Raw genomic sequence first — 19,297 nt, 5'->3', positions numbered from 1 at the left:
CTCTCACGGCCTTTATAGGCCTCTCGCTGACCCCGGACACAGGCCTCAGCGACCACGAACTCCCGCTGCCTCTCGCGGCCTTTATAGGCCTCTCGCTGACCCTGGACTCAGGCCTCAGCGACCACGAACTCCCGCTGCCTCTCACGGCCTTTATAGGCCTCTCGCTGACCCCGGACACAGGCCTCAGCGACCACGAACTCCCGCTGCCTCTCGCGGTCTTTATAGGCCTCTCGCCGACCCCGGACTCACACCTCAGTGACCACGAACTCCCGCTGCCTCTCGCGGCCTTTATAGGCCTCTCGCTGACCCCGGACTCAGGCCTCAGCGACCACGAACTCCCGCTGCCTCTCACGGCCTTTATAGGCCTCTCGGATAGAATGGCAGAGCAGGCTCCAGGGGCGGTATAGCCTACCCCTGTTCCTATTCCATATGTTTTTATGTTCTTATTAGCAATAATGGCTGAGAAAATATGAAATTAAATTCATAACCCAGAAATTAGTGCCTACGGTATTACGCTTTGGAGCATTAAGCTATCCGAATAACTTCTGTCATATTGCCAATTAAACAGTGTGATCAGCTTCTTGAAACCATCAAGTAATGTTTGCGGTTTATATTCAATACTTGATATTCAGATGACATTCCTTGTTCTGTTTTGGCATTCGTCTTTTAAAATAAATAGTGCAGTGGCTTCCATCAAACAGATGAATGTGAAAGAAGAAGTTTCAACATCCAGGCAGCAATGGCCTGTCTTTGAGTCACTTGTTTCGTTTTGCCACAGAGGTACTTATAGTAACTCACTAAAACAGCAACAGATTCGCTGTGTATAGGAGTTTCTGCCGCCGTTGTTGAATTTACTGGTTTGGTAAGTAATCCCGGTTATACTGGACTCCTCTTGGTGGACTTCTTTATCCGGGTCTTTGCAGAACGAGGAAGGTCCTCGGGTCGAACTGCTGGTCACTGAGCAGGTTAACAACGCTTCGCCTCCTTTTATTAACTCATTACATGGCCTGATTGAAAAATCTGGAATTGACACTGGGACTCCTGGCAATATATCCACTTGTTAATTACTTTGCTTTGGTTGAAGTTGTCACGTCAGTTTTAAAGTCAAATCGGACTCTCATCGTAATTAAGAGCCTGGTCACTGAGATCACCACACCAATATTGGGCGCCCGTCTCCCCCTTCTACTTTAGCAGTAGTTAGAGGTAATTGAGGAAAGTGCGATTGTGGAACGTTACTGAGTCCTCATGCAGCCAACCTACTATCTCTGGTCCGGTTCTGATTCGTACTGACTCTGCTCGTCAAAGGCAGGAGCTCTGCACTATCCCCGTGCCATGGCCACTAATCTAACTAAAAGCAATGGTGTCCAACTCCTCCACTCTACGTGGCAAATCTTAACCTCCAGCACTCGTCATCAGAAAGAAGTTCCAAGCTCTGCACTTCCCGTCTTTAGTGATCATTATGCATTGATCATCCATCCTTATATATTTCACATTTCGACAAAAAACCTTCCCCTATTTACTTTAACCTCACCCTTAACTTTAAAAATAACCAGTGCTAAATGACAAAGCTGCTTTGGTTACTCTTGCAATATTTTTCCCAGTAGTTCAAGTTTCACCTGAAGAATAAATGTATCCATCCCAGTGACATCCTGTCCGTTTTCTATTATTTTAAAATTCTCTTTAGAATTGACGCCATAAATTGCACGCAGTGATTGAGGCCAAATGAGTGTGCCATACAAACATACATGTCTTTATTACTCTGGTTTTCTATGTATCGATGTATTTACTATGTTACAAAGTATGTGTTAAACATATAGGTAAGGCCCACTTCGAGACTGGGAAATTCCTGTGTGAGAATTTGTTAGGAATAATGTGGAAGAAAGATGATAATTGCAGTAAATGTTACTGACGTCTGACTGAAACTGAAACCGGATTTCTCGGTTTTTTCACCTCACTGTTCAAAGTAAATCCCCCAACCGTCCGGCCGAGATGTCTGCTTGATATAATACTTGTGGTCTTTCGCTGAAGTGAGAGCTTGTCCATCTTTATAAAATTCATATCTCACAGAAGAAGGGGAGTAAAATATTTCAACCAAACAGGCGAGTTTAAAATGTTGGCCCTCAAATGGTCAGACTCAGCCCTCAATGTAGGTTTGGAGAAGACCTCTACAACATTGAACACCATTTGGATTTTCCATCTAAAACATCTAACACAAACTTAAGAATTTGTGTTTGGGTAACAAATGTTAATGATCAGAACATGGAAATCCCGAGAACACCTCAGAGAAGGAGTCTTTCAATAATCATTGATTTCGCTCTGCTTACAGGAACATGCACTCTGGGATACTGACAAAGATATCACCTGAGATCTGAGCAGCTGCTCTTATGCAGTCTAATTTACATTTTACCCACTAGTTTTCAACTATAAAATATTTGGGGGACAATATGTGGTTGGATATTTTATGATTAAACACACTGCTAACTTTCCCCAGGTTCTGCTCGGCGATGATTCAGTCAGACTGAAACACATCCAAATATGTTTTTAAATGTGGGAGGGTTTCTGCCTCTACCAACCTTTAAGGCAGTGAGATTTAGACCCCCACCAGAATCTGGGTAAAGACATTCCCACTCATATCTGCTCTAAACCTCCGACCAATTACTTTAAGTCTATTTAATGTGCAGCAAATTCGATACGGAGCATTCCACAGTATTGCAGGAAGCTAATATTACCCACTTGCAATGCATAGTGTTCTTCATAGTTTGCCCCTCTTACAAGTGTGGCGTATGTCAAATGTATGGATTAGAAACATAGAAACATAGAAAATAGGTGCAGCAGTAGGCCATTGGGCCCTTCGAGGCTGCACCATTATTAAATATGATCATGGCTGATCATGCAACTTCAGCACCCAACTCCTGCCTTCTCTCCATACACCCTGATCCCATTAGCTGTAAGGGCCACATCTAACTCCCTTTGAATATACCCAATGAACTGGACTCAACAACTTTATGTGTTTGAGCATTCCATAAGTTCACAATTCTATAGTGCAAAAGTTTTTCCTCATCACAGTGCTAGATGGCTGTGGGTGTAAGGGGTTTTCACAGGGTTGTTGTGCCTTGGGTGTCTCTCTCTGGCCTTCTGCCCTCACAGCTTATGCCTGGCCTGTGAGGTACCCTGAGTGCTGCAAGAGCACCCCTGGAGAGACTGTGTCCACAGCTTATGCCTGGCCTGTGAGGTACCCTGAGTGCTGCAAGAGCACCCCTGGAGAGACTGTGTCCACAGCTTATGAAGGGGGTTTTGAGACTCGTACGTCCCCACAGCTTATGCCTAGCCTGTGAGGCACCTGTGAGTGTCAAACACTCCTAACCCCTTCTTCCCGAGCCTGTGACACACAATTGAGCATTTTCGAGGCGTTCCTAGCTTCCCTTACACGGTTCTGACATACGACTCACGATCAGGAGATGTAATACAATAGAACTGAGACAAGGTGATTCCAAGAGGAACTTTAGGCTTCCAATTTATTTGACAAAGTGTAACTCAACAAACAGCAATACACCAACAAAACAATCCCCCTAAATCCCACTAAACGGACACAGCGAAAATCTTTACACCAGTTTAGCAGTAAAATGCCCAACCTCCCACCTTTCCTGGCCTAACTGAGTTGGGAATTCTGGGGACCAGAGGTTATACTCACTATTGTGCCTTCTGCAGTCTGGTGGTTTGTTTCTTCTATCTTCGGTGTCTTCAGACACTGGTTTTTCTTCAGTGTCGAGAGGCTTGCTGGTTGTGGTTGTTGGATGACGAGGGCAGGGAAAATCTTCACTCCTTTTTCACTACGTCAGAAACCCCTTTTTTATAGCCAGATTATCCAGTCCGCCTCTCCTGCTGAAGTCGATTCTTCTCATTGGTGGGCTTTTTGATTTTGAAAAATGCAGCAGTTTTAGATTGACGGTTTTTTTCCACTGATGTTAACCGACTCAAGGTTTGAGTGGGTGTTGATTGCATTGGCCTCCTGTAGCCATTGTGCTAGTCTGGCCTGAGCCAGATATTTCTATGCCTGATGAAAAAGGTGTTGGAATATGTATGTGGCATTGTTTAAATGCTAATGTTTTCAAGGGGCAAGTTTCGAGGGTATACAGTTCCCAGACAATTTGATTAGTTCCAATGTCCAAACTGGCCCTTTTGATATTCACAGCACAGACTGATCCCACAGCCCTTTTCCTTCTGGGTAAAATGAGGGGTTTTTGTCCTCCCCTACATAATCCCCCATCTGACACAGTCAGACACCACTCGAGTGTGTCAAAGTTCAGGGTGGTGAGAAAACCCTCGGTCTCCCAAATTGCCCAACTTTCCCCAGTTTAACTCTAAACTGATCCCGTCGATATATATCGTAATTCCTTTTAACGCGGTACTAAACACAGAAATCCAACAGGTTACAATACACGACAGAAACATATATGTACTTAAGGTTACAGCAGTAATTGTACATTGAGTCTCATTTCAGTCTCAACCGTAAAACAAAGAAACCTGCCCTGCAAACTCCCCAGGGGCCATGTATGAAAAACGCAGTCATCCCTGGGAATAACAAAACCGCCTAAGTGTCGCGGTCAAGCTTTGTTTACACACCTTGAGTGTTTAGCAACGGCTCTCCTGGCTGTGTAGTAGCCTGAGGAACTGCGTTCTTTTTCTTTTTCTCCTGAGCTTACAGCTTGTAACCAGCAGATAAGCTACAATCAGGAGTTGGCCGATTACTAAGGCATGCGATCCCACCCGGATCCATGCAGGTATGTCTGCCCGTATTCCCAAATCCCACCATGCTGGGGATTTAATCTGGGCAATCTCCCCTGCTAGAATTTCAGTTTTCTGCTCCATGGTGTAAAAATGTTTTTGAGACAAATGCACTTCCTGGAGGAGGGCTGTAAGTTTCTCAGGTAGTGGGGCAATGGGATAGCCAAACTGGGCGACATATTGTTGTAGATGGCTGAGGTTGTTTTGTACCGTGAGGTGAATCGTGGAAGGTTCAGGGATGGGTGTGATTCTGGTGTGTGCCACTTGAACCTCTGCCCCGGGTTTAAAGCAAAAGCTGCTGTATGGTATTGGACACCACCTTCCCGGTCCGTGTTCATACCGATGGGCACTTGTGGTGACACAATATGTCCCACCGCCTACATATGCTACCTGTGGAGGCATGTGGTTAGGGGCCATTACCTCCATTGTGCAATTGATAGACTCTGCCCCAGCAGTGCTGAACCCACATTGTAGCCTTGCAAAAGCGTTCAAGTGCTGGGGGCACAGGATTACCTGTGCTCCCCTGCTCCGACAACCCGAGAGGTCTGTACCTGTCACAGTGTGCTCCCACATTGTGACATAAGGTGGGACCTCTTGGAATCGAACATGCACCCCTCCACGAATGACTCCCACATTCTCCACTCGGTACAAGGGTGCTGGTCGTGGGGACGCCCCCATCACGGGCATCCTGACCACCACACCCATGGTGGTATGGTTTGACTTTCCACAGTCCACCGGTACCGGGTAGGCTTCCGACGCTACACGAAGTTGGCAAGGACTCAAAACATTATCATAAGGGTGCAGTGCTGCTAAGTGCTGGTTGCTGATCCAGGAGGGGACCTGTCCCTGTCTCAGATCCTCGAGGTTACTCCGTCCCTCTCCCAGCAACCAGGCCCCATAGAGCACGTACACCTCATTTTGGGCGGCTTGATCGGAGGCGTTTCTATCCGCCCGAATCAAGGCGTTTACAGCCCTGGCCTGTGCCTCCAATTGAGAGATAATCTCCTTTAAGTGAACTGTCATTGCCACCTCTTGGTGGAGCGCGGATCCCACGACGGTATTCTTGTCCCCCAGGACTTTGCGCACCTGATTCTTTAACCCATTTATCTGGAGGACCAGCTGCACGTTATCCAAACTGTTTATGGTGGACGCCCCGGTGTTAAACCCCGTAAGAATGTCATTTAAAGTGCCGCGCCTCTGCCTGCCCGGTTCAGCCCGATCCCACTGTTTATACAAGTCTGTCACACTGACATCCCCAAAGTCCAGTTCAGAGAACTTCCAGAACATCTCCCGCAGCAGAGCCTGGTCTAACAGCTCGGTTTCCCGGGGACACCACGTGGGTAGGTGGACTTCTGTCAGATTTAGCACCACTGATGTCACCGTGCAGTGTACCCCCTGATAAAGTAGTTTCTCGGTAGGGAACAACACTAAACCATTCCCCGGCCCCCTGGTTGTTGTCGGGCACTCGTGTGGGACGGTGGGCTTGGCCGTGGGTGGGGGCTTCCTTTCCCGAACTACAAGTTCGGTGGCATTTACTGGTACCCGGGGATTGGGGATCACACACGCCTCCCCGCTGCGATCCCATCCCACCCCATCCCCGACATCCTCCCCCCACCTATAGAAAGCAATGGAGACCCCCTCTGAACACACGCGAGTGGATCCCCACATACACAAATAAATTCCTTGGTCGTACGCCCACCATTTCTCCCAGCACACCGTGACCCTGCCAGATGACCCCATGATGGTTCGGTAGGTATCATTATCCAGACGTTCCCAGTCCGAGTGTCGGTCTCCCATGTCCCTCTTGAGCTTTCTGAGCCACCACCACCGTCCCAGAGGTATGTCCCCTTGGCAAGTTAGGCATACCTTCCTGCCTTCTGTCATTCTCACTCTGGAAGTGGCCACAGTGATCTCCGGGCAGGGGATGGAGGTCTCTCCGTAGGTAAAGTCCTTATGGTTGGAGTACTTGGTGGAGTTCGATCCCAACCACCCAGGCCATCTCCCCTCGTGGGAGTAGGTGACCCGGCCATCCACCACCGGAGTCCCTTCTCCTGTGGTCACTGTCGGCGCTCTGCCCCCGGAGCATCCGAAAACTAGGGAGTCCTCGGTGTCCCCTCGGTGCCCGGTGCAGATCCTTAGCGATACCAGCATCACTAACGTCCAGTAGGGAGGTGTTGACATCTGAAAGGCAAGAAGAACATGGCCTTGCCTTGAGAGACCTCTCCAGGCTCGGCCCGCGTAACATGTTCCGAACATAAAATGCTGTACCCAACCGTCACTGCCTTACCTAAACACATATACACACAACACAAAGTAACAAAACAGGAAGGGAAAATATACACACCGCCACCCGTCCCCGGGTGGCCAGGCTACATCCTGTCACTGTACAGGCGTCGTCGACCACTCGTCTGACCGTACCCTGGGGACCAGGATGCCCTCCGCTGAGGGGCTCGTATAGTCCCCCTTAATGAGTCTTGTGCTGCCCTCCAAGGCCCTCCCGAGCCCCGGATAATCGGTGGGAGACCCTTGCTAGTGCAACAGAGCACCCTCCCTGTTGTCTTTCGCCTTCTCGGTCTGGGGCGGGGAGCTCAGTAAACAGGGGACCACGGTGCCCTGGGCTGTGGCACTCTGTTACTCCTCCTTACTGTCGGTGCAAAGTCCCACGTTATGGGCTGCAATGCCATCTCCTCCACCTCTTGGGCTAGCCCCAGCTGATCCACCATGGGAGGTTCAGCTTCCCCTTGGACCTTGCTAATGGTAGAGCCTTTCTCCCTACTTCTGTTAGTGGGCTGGGAACCTCTACCCAGTGGTGGGATAGCCTTACAGGAGCAGTGAACCAGCCCCGGCTGTAGAGTTTCGGGGCCCGCTGCCTCCTCCGGAGCCTCCAAATCCACCGGGGCCTGTTCCTCCCCCAGTGCCTGATTCCCTTCCCTTGCTCGTCCCCTCTGTTTTTTACCTCTTTTGGGGTCAAACAATTTACACTGATTAATGTGATACCACTTCACCCGGCGAGGCAATCGAACCACATAGACCACAGGGCTGGCCTTGTCGATGATGCTGTACGGTCCCATATACAGTAGTTCAAATACCCCGACCCGAGCATAGTTCCTCACCATGGCCTGGTCCCCTATCTCCCATTCGTGGTGTTTGCTGGGTTCTAGCAGCAATCGGTTACTCTGATGCTGTCTGCCCATGTTACTAGCAGCCTGCCAGTGAATCTGTTTCAGGTGTTCAAACAGGTTCCTGACAAACCGGTCCCGGTTCACCTCTCGGAGCTGCCCTTCGGTGAGAATCGGCACCAATACATGCACTGGGGTCCTCATGATCCGGCCCGTCATCAGCTCATGGGGTGAGTACCCGGTGCTCTTTGACTGACTGGCCCGGATTCCCATGAGGACCAACGGTAAGACCTCCACCCACTTGTTCGGTGAGTCTCCCGTCTCCTTGCACAGCCTTTCCTTTAGGGTCTGGTTCAGGCATTCTACGGGGCCTGAGGACTGAGGGTTGTAGGCCACATGCCATTTGGCTCTTATCCCCAGCACCTTTAGGGTGGCCTGCATCACCTGGCCGGTGAAGTGGCTTCCCCGGTCGGACTCCACGATTTGAGGTAGACCTCACCGAGAGAACACCTCCCTCACCAGGATTTCTGCAGCCCCCACCGCGGTAGCTGTTCGGCAAGGGAAGGCTTCCACCCACTTGGAAAACACATCCACCAGGACGAGGCAGTATTTATAACCTCCCTGGGCGGCCGGTAGGGGTCCGATGTAGTCGATCTGGATCGACTGCCATGGTCCCTCTACCCGCCTGACGTGTCCCATAGACACCTTCCTTTTCTGAGGGTCTGGGTTGTTTGCAGCACAAACCAGACAGCCCGCACAGAAGTCGCGGACGTCTTCCCAGAGGTCTGGCCACCACCCTGCCTTTTCTACCCGTTGCCAGGTAGATTCCGGCCCAGGGTGTCCCGCATCTGGACCCTCATGGGCCAGCTGAAGGAATTCCCTCCGGTGTTGTGGGGGCACTACCCATTTGTCCCCTTTAAACAACATGCCTTCCCGCACAGCAATATCTACAGCACTGTATGGGCCCTCCGCCTTTTCCACTTTTAATAGCAGCCAAGGCAGCCTTCAGGATCGGATCCTGCATCTGGACTACTTTAAGGTCCGGGGCCACAGCTGCCCCTACGCTCCCTTGTGTCCCTGGCTTGCTTCTTGCTGCTGCTATCCTGCCTGCCTCGTATGGGTCCCATGGGCGACCTGTACGAGCACCTTCCCTTGCCAGCAGGTCTGCCTGCTGGTTACCTTCCCCCCGTGGCTCAGTTTTGGAGTGGGCCTTTACCTTATGGATATATACATCCCCGGTTTCTCCCACTGCAGCCACGATCTTTTCTAGCAGGGGTTTGGTCACAAGGGGCTTCCCATCCACAGAGGTGTACCCCCGGCGTGACCAAATCGCCAGATACTCTGTACACCAATTGCAAGTGAACATGCTGTCCGAGCAAATCGTGTATGGGGTAGGGAATTCCACGGGGTGTGTGACCACATACATCACCGCCGAGAGTTCCGCCTGCTGGGCGCTCAGCGTGCATGGGAGTTTAAGAGCCAAGGCAATTCCTGCCTTGGGATCCCAAACTCCGCAGCCCGTGAGTCTTGTACCCGCGGACACTGAACTGGAGCCATCAACGTAGATCTCGCGGCCTGTGGGGTGTATCCCTGCCCGAAATCCAAAGTTAATGTCCCACACCCACTCCACAGAGCATCGATGCGGCTGCCCTGGATAGATTACATTTGCTGAGAGCCTGGGCTCGCAGAGGCCCTTGACCTTTAAAGTAATTTGGGAGAGGAGGAGGGTCCAGCGAGTGATTCTAGCACTGCTCACTGTCCCGTCCTTAATCCTCCCGTCCAACAGCATCTGTGTCGGGGTATGGTGGGTGAGGAGTGTAATGGGGGATATTCCGGTAAAGATCTGAGCTCTCTTTACTGCCCAGTGGGTGGCAAGCAAGTGCCTCTCACAATTGGAGTATCCCTTTTCTACCTCCGTGAGGACCCTGGAGGAGTACACCACTGGTCTCAGCTGACCGTTTCACCCCTGGAGCAACACTGCACTTAAGCTGTCACCACTGGCTGCCACCTCCAGGAAGAATTCCTCCCCCCCATCAATTGCCCCGAGGGCTGGTGCTTCCTGTAGGTCTCTCTTAAGACGGACAAATGCTGCCTCACAGCCCTCGTCCCATTCCCACTCGACCCCCTTATGTAGGAGTCTGAGCAGAGGGGCGGCAGTGGCTGCATAGTCCTCGATGAAGTCCCTACAGTAGCCAGTGATTCCCAGGAAAGACCTTACCCCCGACACATCCCTAGGGACAGGGAGTTCCTGCACTGCCTTTCTTCTAGCCTCATCAATGGCCCTTTCTCCTGCCCTTATCGTCAGGCCCAGGAATTTTACCTCTCCTAGACCTATCTGGGCTTTCTTGGGGTTAACTTTAAAACCCCCTTCCTTCAGTAAGACCAGCAGTTCGGCCAGCAGTGGACCGTGTTCCTCACTGCTGTCTGTGAACAACAACAGGTCGTCCACATACTGGACCAGCTGGTGTGGCTGGCTGAACCTGTTAAGCAGTTCGCCATGCATTGGTGAAAGGTGCTGGGACTATTATGAATGCCCTGTGGGAGGCAGCTCCATGTATACTGCTGTTCCCGGAAGGTGAAGGCAAACTTGTACTGGTCTTCCCTCCGTACAGGGATACACCAGAACCCGTTGGATATGTCCAACACTGAACGTGGTTGTGGATGCAGGGATTTCCCCGATCAGATCCACAACCGCCGCTACTGTGGGGGCACAAGCTGGGATGTTTTTATTGAACACCCTATAATCCACCGTAGCCCTCCAAGAATTGTCCGGTTTCCTAACCGGCCAAAGCGGGGAGTTGACATGGGTGGCTATGGGTCTCAAAACACCCTGCTCGACAAGCGAGCTTAAAGCTGTCTCCAAGTCTGCTTCTGCCTCTCGGGGAAAGCCATACTGCTTTTGCGGGCGGGACATGGGATCCCCATCTATTCTAACCTCCACTCCTGTGACTCTCCCACAGTCGTGTTTATGGGTGGCAAATGCTGCAAGATTTGCTTGTACATAGGCCCGGTACTCAGCCGGGGTGTTACCGACCAGAACCTCCAGGTCGTAACCCCCTTTTGGCTTCATTGTTCACAGAGTCCCTTTTCCCTGTTTCTTATCAATAACCATGACTTCTCCCTCTGCTCCCGTGCCCACTGTGCCCCATAGACAGTGATTCCTCAAGTCTACTAGGATCTGGCGAGCGATGATAAAATCAGCCCCCAAAATCCCTTTTCCCACCTGCTCCCAGTTCATCAGGACGCACTTCCATTGTGTTTGGAGTGCTCCTAAACGAACTGTGAGCGGGACTGAGAAAAACCCAGCCTTCTCATTACCTGTGAACCCAACTAGTTGATACGGCACCCCGTTTGATAGAGGTGAGGTTGTGGGGTCCTCCGAATGGACTATCGTGCTGGAAGCACCAGTGTCCAAAAGGTAAGTACCCAATACACCCTCAACCTCCATCTTGACCCAGGGTCGTCCCCAGGGGTCGTATTCTAGTGGACACAGGTATACAGGCTGGGTCTGGGCTAGTCACGGCCTCTGTACTGGCAGGGTTGCTGGTGCTTCCCTGCCTGTTGCCGTGGCTACCTTCCCAGTCCCCTCCAGCACTGTCCTCACTGCAGCTACTATCTGGTCAAGGGATGGTGAGGAGCTCGCTCCACTTCCCCCACTCTGGGCAGCTCCTGAAGGACTTCTCCCCCCATATCTCTTTATTGGGCTCCTGCAATCCCTTTTAAAATGCCCAGCTTTCCCGCACCCGTAGCACACTCCCTCTTCATCAGACGAGCAGCCACCCTCCTGGTCCCATTCCCTTTTGTGAATCGAGTTGGGTTTTACCTCATTTACCCAACCTTTGGAGGTTTTCTCCTCCTCCCCTCCTCCATTCCGTTGGACCAGTGCCAGTTGCCTGACCACTGCTCCCTCGGTGAGGTTGGGGTCCCGGGAATCGAACCACAGTTCTGCCCTGGCCTTGAGCCGGGGCAAGCAGTTTGCCCCCAGCATCCTCAGCCAGCGGCCAGTCTGTACCGCGGAAAGATTCGCCCGGTCGAGGAGCTCCCCACAGGCTGCGTGGTATACCACCCACAGCCTGTCCACAAACGCCTGCGGGGTTTCCCCTGCGAGCTGCCTTGTCCTTTCGACCCGTTCGAAAGGACTGCCGTCATCGAAGCCCATAGCCTCAAGGACGGCCCTCTGGACCTCAGTAAATGTACGCTGTCCCCTCCGGCATTCTGCCGGTAGGGCCTGGTACAATTTGGTGTCCAGAGAGAAGAGCAGCAGCTTGGCTGTCTCTTCCTCGTCGCACCCATTAATTTCCCCTGCCTGCATCACCTCCATGAAGTGGATAGATGGGTCCCCACTGCGAGTGAGTTTGGCCAAATGGGCCACCATGGCCCTGAGTGATTGAACTCCATGGGGAATAATAAAGTCTCTCTCCAGCGCTCCCTGACCTTGGCCACCTCCCTGTGGAGGACCGTACTTGTGCTGCCTGACCGGGCACATCCGCCCTGGTTCAGGATCTTTCTGCGCTGTTCCCTCTACCTCCGGCTGTCCCACCATACCCGGTGCAGCAGACAGTGCCTGGTCTCCTGATCCAGCCCTTAACTGACCCTCGGCTGGAGCCTCACATCCCTGCTGCCGAGCGGGACACATTGGTCCTGCCCCCAGCCCTGGGTATGCTACTACCTGCGTGCCCCACTCCTCCTGGTACCCCACCGGACAAACCACCGGTGCCTCAGGAGGTGGTCGGGCGCCTCTTGCCTTTGGGTTCTCCTCTACCCCCCAATACTCTCCTTTGTCCCCTGTGGACCCTCCGGGTCCTATCAGGGCGACCATCCCCTTTGCCTGGGATAGAGTGTGGCTGAGAGTTTTAATCCTCTCCTGGCAGGGACCGTGATCTGCAAACTCACTGCGACTGGCCACTTTATAGGCTGCCTGTACGTCTTTTAATTTATTCTCCAGTTCCCACATTTTCTGGGTGTACCGAGAGTTCTGTTCCCGGAGGGACCCCTCACTACCCTTGGCCTCAGTGACCTGACACTGAAGATAGTCCCGGCTATTTCGGAAGGTCTCCTCCAACTGCCGGTTCCTTTGCTGCTCCCCAGCTAATTCGGTCAGCAGGTTGTCCCCAACCACAGCCCGGATAGCAGAGAGCTCCTCTGATTTCTGAAGACTCTGTTCCAAGTCCTTCACCCGCTGGTCGAGCTTTCGGACTTGGCGGGTGAGGCAGATAAGCCAGATGGCCTTTTCCACCCTGCAGTTGTGGTCCTTCCCTGCTGTCCACTAAGCAGCAACATCCACTGGGCGCTCTGCCCGAGTGAGGGCTTGCACCCAAGGTTTGGTGAGGTTCACCTTTCCAAATATGTATGAGGAAATTCTCTCCTCCATTTTAGTTTCCTCTCTTATCACCTCATCTGTGATATTAACATCTCCTGTTTGCTTCTGTCCTGCCGTGGTCGCCATGTTCTGTAAGGGGTTCTCGGGGAGTGTTGTTGTTGTGCCTTGGGTGTCTCTCTCTGGGCTTCTGCCCTCACAGCTTATGCCTGGCCTGTGAGGTACCCCGAGTGCTGCAAGAGCACCCCTGGAGAGACTGTGTCCACAGCTTATGAAGGGGGTTTTGAGACTCGTGCGTCCCCACAGCTTATGCCTAGCCTGTGAGGCACCTGTGAGTGTCAAACACTCCTAACCCCTTCTTCCCGAGCCGGTGACACACAGTTGAGCGTTTTCGAGGCGCTCCTCGCTTCCCTTACACAGTTCTGACATAAGACTCACGATCAGGAGATGTAATACAATAGAACTGAGACAAGGTGATTCCAAGAGGAACTTTGGGCTTCCAATTTATTTGACAAGGTGTAACTCAACAAACAGCAATACACCAACAAAAGAATCCCCCTAAATCCCACTAAACGGACACAGCGAAAATCTTTACACCAGTTTAGCAGTACAATGCCCAACCTCCCACCTTTCCTGGCCTAACTGAGTTGGGAGTTCCGGGGACCAGAGGTTATACTCACTACTGTGCCTTCTGCAGTCTGGTGGTTTGTTTCTTCTATCTTTGGTGTCTTCAGACATTGGTTTTCCTTCAGTGTCGAGAGGCTTGTGGTTGTTGGATGACGAGGGCAGGGAACCACACAATCTATGTCAGATATCCCTTTTTATAGCCAGATTATCCAGTCCGCCTCTCCTGCTGAAATCGATTCTTCCCACTGGTGGGCTTTGTGATTTTGAAAAATGCAGCAGTTTTAGATAATTGCGGGTTTTTTCCACTGATGTTAACCTACTCACGGTTTGAGTGGGTGTTGATTGCGTTGGCCTCCTGTAGCCATTGTGTAGGCCCTTGGGTTGTTTTGGGTTCCCTAGTTTTCTGAAGGTCTGCATAATTTCCCTCCATAGTGTAAACATGGGGAAGACAATAGTCCGATAATGTCTGTGGGTCAGTCCCACAGTTTGAGCAAGTGCTCTCCCATTGGCTTGAGAGCCCCATGCTTCGGGCTGACTCTGTCTCACCATTGCCCCTCCGGTATCCTCCCCCGTCCAATCACTGCTCTGCCAAGGTCAAACCGTCTCGGTTTCAATTCACAGCACAGACTGATCCCACAGCCCTTTTCCTTCTGGGTAAAATGAGGGGGTTTTCGTCCTCCCCTGCAACTGACTGGTGTCTCTCAGTCCATCTTCCTCAGGGAGATATCTGTACACTGACTGGTGTCTCTCAGTCCCTCTCCCTCAGGGAGATATCTGTACACTGACTGGTGTCTCTCAGTCCCTCTCCCTCAGGGAGATATCGGTACACTGACTGGTGTCTCTCAGTCCCTCTTCCTCAGGGAGATATCTGTACACTGACTGGTGTCTCTCAGTCCCTCTCCCTCAGGGAAATATCTGTACACTGACTGGTGTCTCTCAGTCCCTCTCCCTCAGGGAAATATCTGTACACTGACTGGTATCCCTCAGTCCCTCTTCCTCAGGGAAATATCTGTACACTGACTGGTGTCTCTCAGTCCCTCTTCCTCAGGGAGATATCTGTACACTGACTGGTGTCTCTCAGTCCCTCTCCCTCAGGGAAATATCTGTACACTGACTGGTTCTCTCAGTCCCTCTTCCTCAGGGAGATATCTGTACACTGACTGGTGTCTCTCAGTCCCTCTCTCCCTCAGGGAGATATCTGTACACTGACTGGTGTCTCTCAGTCCCTCTTCCTCAGGGAAATATCTGTACACTGACTGCTGTCTCTCAGTCCCTCTTCCTCAGGGAAATATCTGTACACTGACTGCTGTCTCTCAGTCCATCTCCCTCAGGGAAATATCTGTACACTGACTGGTGTCTCTCAGTCCCTCTCCTCAGGGAGATATCTGTACACTGACTGGTGTCTCTCAGTCCCTCTCCCTCAGGGATATATCTGTAACCTGACTGGTATCTCTCAGTCCCTCTCCCTCAGGGAGATATCTGTACACTGACTGGTGTCTCTCAGTCCCTCTCCCTCAGGGAGATATCTGTAACCTGACTGGTATCTCTCAGTCCCTCTCCCTCAGGGAGATATCTGTACACTGACTGGTGTCTCTCAGTCCCTCTCCCTCAGGGAGATATCTGTACACTGACTGGTGTCTCTCAGTCCCCTCTCCCTCAGGGAGATATCTGTACACTGACTGGTATCTCTCAGTCCCTCTCCCTCAGGGAAATATCTGTACACTGACTGGTGTCTCTCAGTCCCTCTTCCTCAGGGAGATATCTGTACACTGACTGGTGTCTCTCAGTCCCTCTCCCTCAGGGAGATATCTGTAACCTGACTGGTATCTCTCAGTCCCTCTCCCTCAGGGAGATATCTGTACACTGACTGGTTCTCTCAGTCCCTCTTCCTCAGGGAGATATCTGTACACTGACTGGTGTCTCTCAGTCCCTCTTCCTCAGGGAAATATCTGTACACTGACTGCTGTCTCTCAGTCCCTCTTCCTCAGGGAAATATCTGTACACTGACTGGTGTCTCTCAGTCCCTCTCCCTCAGGGAGATATCTGTACACTGACTGGTGTCTCTCAGTCCCTCTCCCTCAGGGAGATATCTGTAACCTGACTGGTATCTCTCAGTCCCTCTCCCTCAGGGAGATATCTGTACACTGACTGGTGTCTCTCAGTCCCTCTCCCTCAGGGAGATATCTGTAACCTGACTGGTATCTCTCAGTCCCTCTCCCTCAGGGAGATATCTGTACACTGACTGGTGTCTCTCAGTCCCTCTCCCTCAGGGAGATATCTGTACACTGACTGGTGTCTCTCAGTCCCCTCTCCCTCAGGGAGATATCTGTACACTGACTGGTATCTCTCAGTCCCTCTCCCTCAGGGAGATATCTGTACACTGACTGGTATCTCTCAGTCCCTCTCCCTCAGGGAAATATCTGTACACTGACTGGTGTCTCTCAGTCCCTCTTCCTCAGGGAGATATCTGTACACTGACTGGTGTCTCTCAGTCCCTCTCCCTCAGGGAGATATCTGTAACCTGACTGGTATCTCTCAGTCCCTCTCCCTCAGGGAGATATCTGTACACTGACTGGTATCTCTCAGTCCCTCTCCCTCAGGGAGATATCAGTACACTGACTGCTGTCTCTCAGTCCCTCTCCCTCAGGGAGATATCTGTACACTGACTGATATCTCTCAGTCCCCTCTCCCTCAGGGAGATATCTGTACACTGACTGGTGTCTCTCAGTCCCCTCTCCCACAGTGAGATATCTGTACACTGACTGGTGTCTCTCAGTCCCTCTCCCTCAGGGAGATATCTGTCCACTGACTGGTGTCTCTCAGTCCCCTGTTCCTCAGGGAGATATCTGTATACTGACTGGTGTCTCTCAGTCACTCTCCCTCAGGGAGATATCTGTACACTGACTGTTATCTCTCAGTCCCTCTCCCTCAGGGAGATATCTGTATACTGACTGTTGTCTCTCAGTCGCTCTCCCTCAGGGAGATATCTGTACACTGACTGGTGTGTCTTAGTCCCCTCTCCCTCAGGGAGATATCTGTGCAGTGACACTGTCTCTCAGTCCCTCTCCCTCAGCGAAATCTGTACACTGACTGGTGTCTCTCAGTCCCCTCTCCCTCAGGGAGATATCTGCACACTGACTGGTGTTACTGAGTCCCTTGTCACTCAGGGAGATATCTGTACACTGACTGGTGTCTCTCAGTCCCCTCTCCCTCAGGGAGATATCTGTACACTGACTGGTGTCTCTCAGTCCCCTCTCCCTCAGGGAGATATCTGTACACTGACTACTGTCTCTCAGTCCCTCTCCCTCGGGAACATTTCCGTGCACTGACTGGTATCTCTCAGTCCCCTCTCACTCAGGGAGATATCTGTACACTGACTGGTGTCTCTCAGTCCCTCTCCCTCAGGGAGATATCTGTACACTGACTGGTGTCTCTCAGTCCCTCTCCCTCAGGGAGATATCTGCACACTGACTGGCATCTCTCAGTCCACTCTCCCTAGGGAGATATCTGTACATTGACTGGTGTCTCTCAGTCCCTCTCCCTCAGGGAGATATCTGTACACTGACTGGTGTCTCTCAGTCCCTCTCCTTCGGGGAGATATCTTTACATTGACTGCTGTCTCTCAGTCCCTCTCCCTCAGGGAGATATCTGTGCACTGACTGCTGTCTCTCAGTCCCCTTTCTTCCTCAGGGATATCTGTACACTGACTGGTGTCTCTCAGTCCCCTCTCCCTCAGGGAGATATCTGTACTCTGACTGATGTCTCTCAGTCCCTCTCCCTCAGGGAGATATCTGTACACTGACTGGTGTCTCTCAGTCCCTCTCCCTCAGGGAGATATCTGTACACTGACTGGTATCTCTCACTCTCCTCTCCCTCAGGAAGATATCTCTACACTGACTGGTATCTCTCAGTCCCTCTCCCTCAGGGAGATATCTGTACACTGACTGGTATCTCTCAGTCCCTCTCCCTCAGGGAGATATCTGTACACTGACTGGCATCTCTCAGTCCGCTCTCCCTCAGGGAGATATCTGTACACTGACTGGTTTCTCTCAGTCCCTCTCCCTCAGGGAGATATCTGTACATTGACTGGTGTCTCTCAGTCCCTCTCCCTCAGGGAGATATCTGTACACTGACTGGTGTCTCTCAGTCCCCTCTTCCTCAGGGAGATATCTGTCCACTGACTGGTGTCTCTCAGTCCCCTGTTCCTCAGGGAGATATCTGTATACTGACTGGTGTCTCTCAGTCGCTCTCCCTCAGGGAGATATATGTACACTGACTGGTGTCTCTCAGTCCCTCTCTGTCGGAGAGATATCTGTACACTGACTGATGTCTCTCAGTCCCTCTCCCTCAGGGAGATATCTGTACACTGACTGGTGTCTCTCAGTCCCTCTCCCTCAGGGAGATATCTGTACACTGACTGGTATCTCTCAGTCTCCTCTCCCTCAGGAAGATATCTGTACACTGACTGGTATCTCTCAGTCCTTCTCCCTCAGGGAGATATCTGTACACTGACTGGTATCTCTCAGTCCCTCTGCCTCGGGAACATGTCCGTAAACTGACTGGTGTCTCTCAGTTCACTCTCCCTCAGGGAGATATCTGTACACTGACTGGTGTCACTCAGTCCCACTCACTCAGGGAGATATCTGTGCACTATCTGGTGTCTCTCAGTCCCCTCTCCCTCAGGGAGATATCTGTACACTGACTGCTGTCTCGCAGTCCCTCTCCCTCAGGGAGATATCTGTACACTGACTGGTATCTCTCAGTCCCCTCTCCCTCAGGGAGATATCTGTACACTGACTGTTGTCTCTCAGTCCCTCTCTCTCGCGGACATAGAAACATAGAAACATAGAAAATAGGTGCAGGTTACGGACATTCAGCCCTTCGATCCTGCACCACCATTCAATATGATCATGGCTGATCTTTCATCTTCAGTACCCCATTCCTGCTTTCTCAGCATACCCCTCGATCCCTTTAGCCATTAGGGCCACATCCACCTCCCTTTTGAATATATCTAATGAACTGACCTCACCAACATTCTGTGGTAGAGAACTGAGTGAAGAAGTTTCTCCTCATCTCGGTCCTACATGGCTTCCCCCTTATCTCTAGACTGACCCCTGGTTCCCCAAAATCAGGAACATTTTTTCTGTATCTAACCTGTCCAATCCCATCAGAATTTTATGTTTGTATGAGATCCCCTCTCATCCTTCTAAACTCCAGTGAATACAAGCCCAGTCGATCCAGTCTCTCCTCATATGTCAGTCCTGACATCCCGGGAATCCATCTGGTGAACTTTCGGTGCACTCCCTCATTGGCAGTCATTTTCCAACATTCCATAGACTTTGGATCAGTTCCTATGGAGTGGAGGGAAGCCAATGTAACCCTACTCTTTAAAAAAGGAGGGAGAGAGAAAGCAGGGAATTATAGACCGGTCAGCCTGACCTCAGTAGTG

At 51.4% G+C, this 19,297-nt stretch overlaps 1 protein-coding gene across 1 annotated transcript in view; it reads right to left on the bottom strand.

The window, feature by feature from the left end:
• Nucleotides 1-19,297, bottom strand: part of LOC139244011 (probable G-protein coupled receptor 139) — a gene marked incomplete at its 5' end in the record, with an annotated part of 49,837 nt that overhangs the window by 10,945 nt on the left and 19,595 nt on the right. The gene's annotated exons all lie outside the window — the stretch shown is intronic.

The sequence above is a fragment of the Pristiophorus japonicus genome, unplaced genomic scaffold (assembly GCF_044704955.1).
Source record: "Pristiophorus japonicus isolate sPriJap1 unplaced genomic scaffold, sPriJap1.hap1 HAP1_SCAFFOLD_199, whole genome shotgun sequence".
NCBI lineage: Eukaryota > Metazoa > Chordata > Chondrichthyes > Pristiophoridae > Pristiophorus > Pristiophorus japonicus.
The sequence above is the reverse complement of the archived record's forward strand: the minus strand, read 5'-3'. Positions and strand labels throughout refer to the sequence as shown.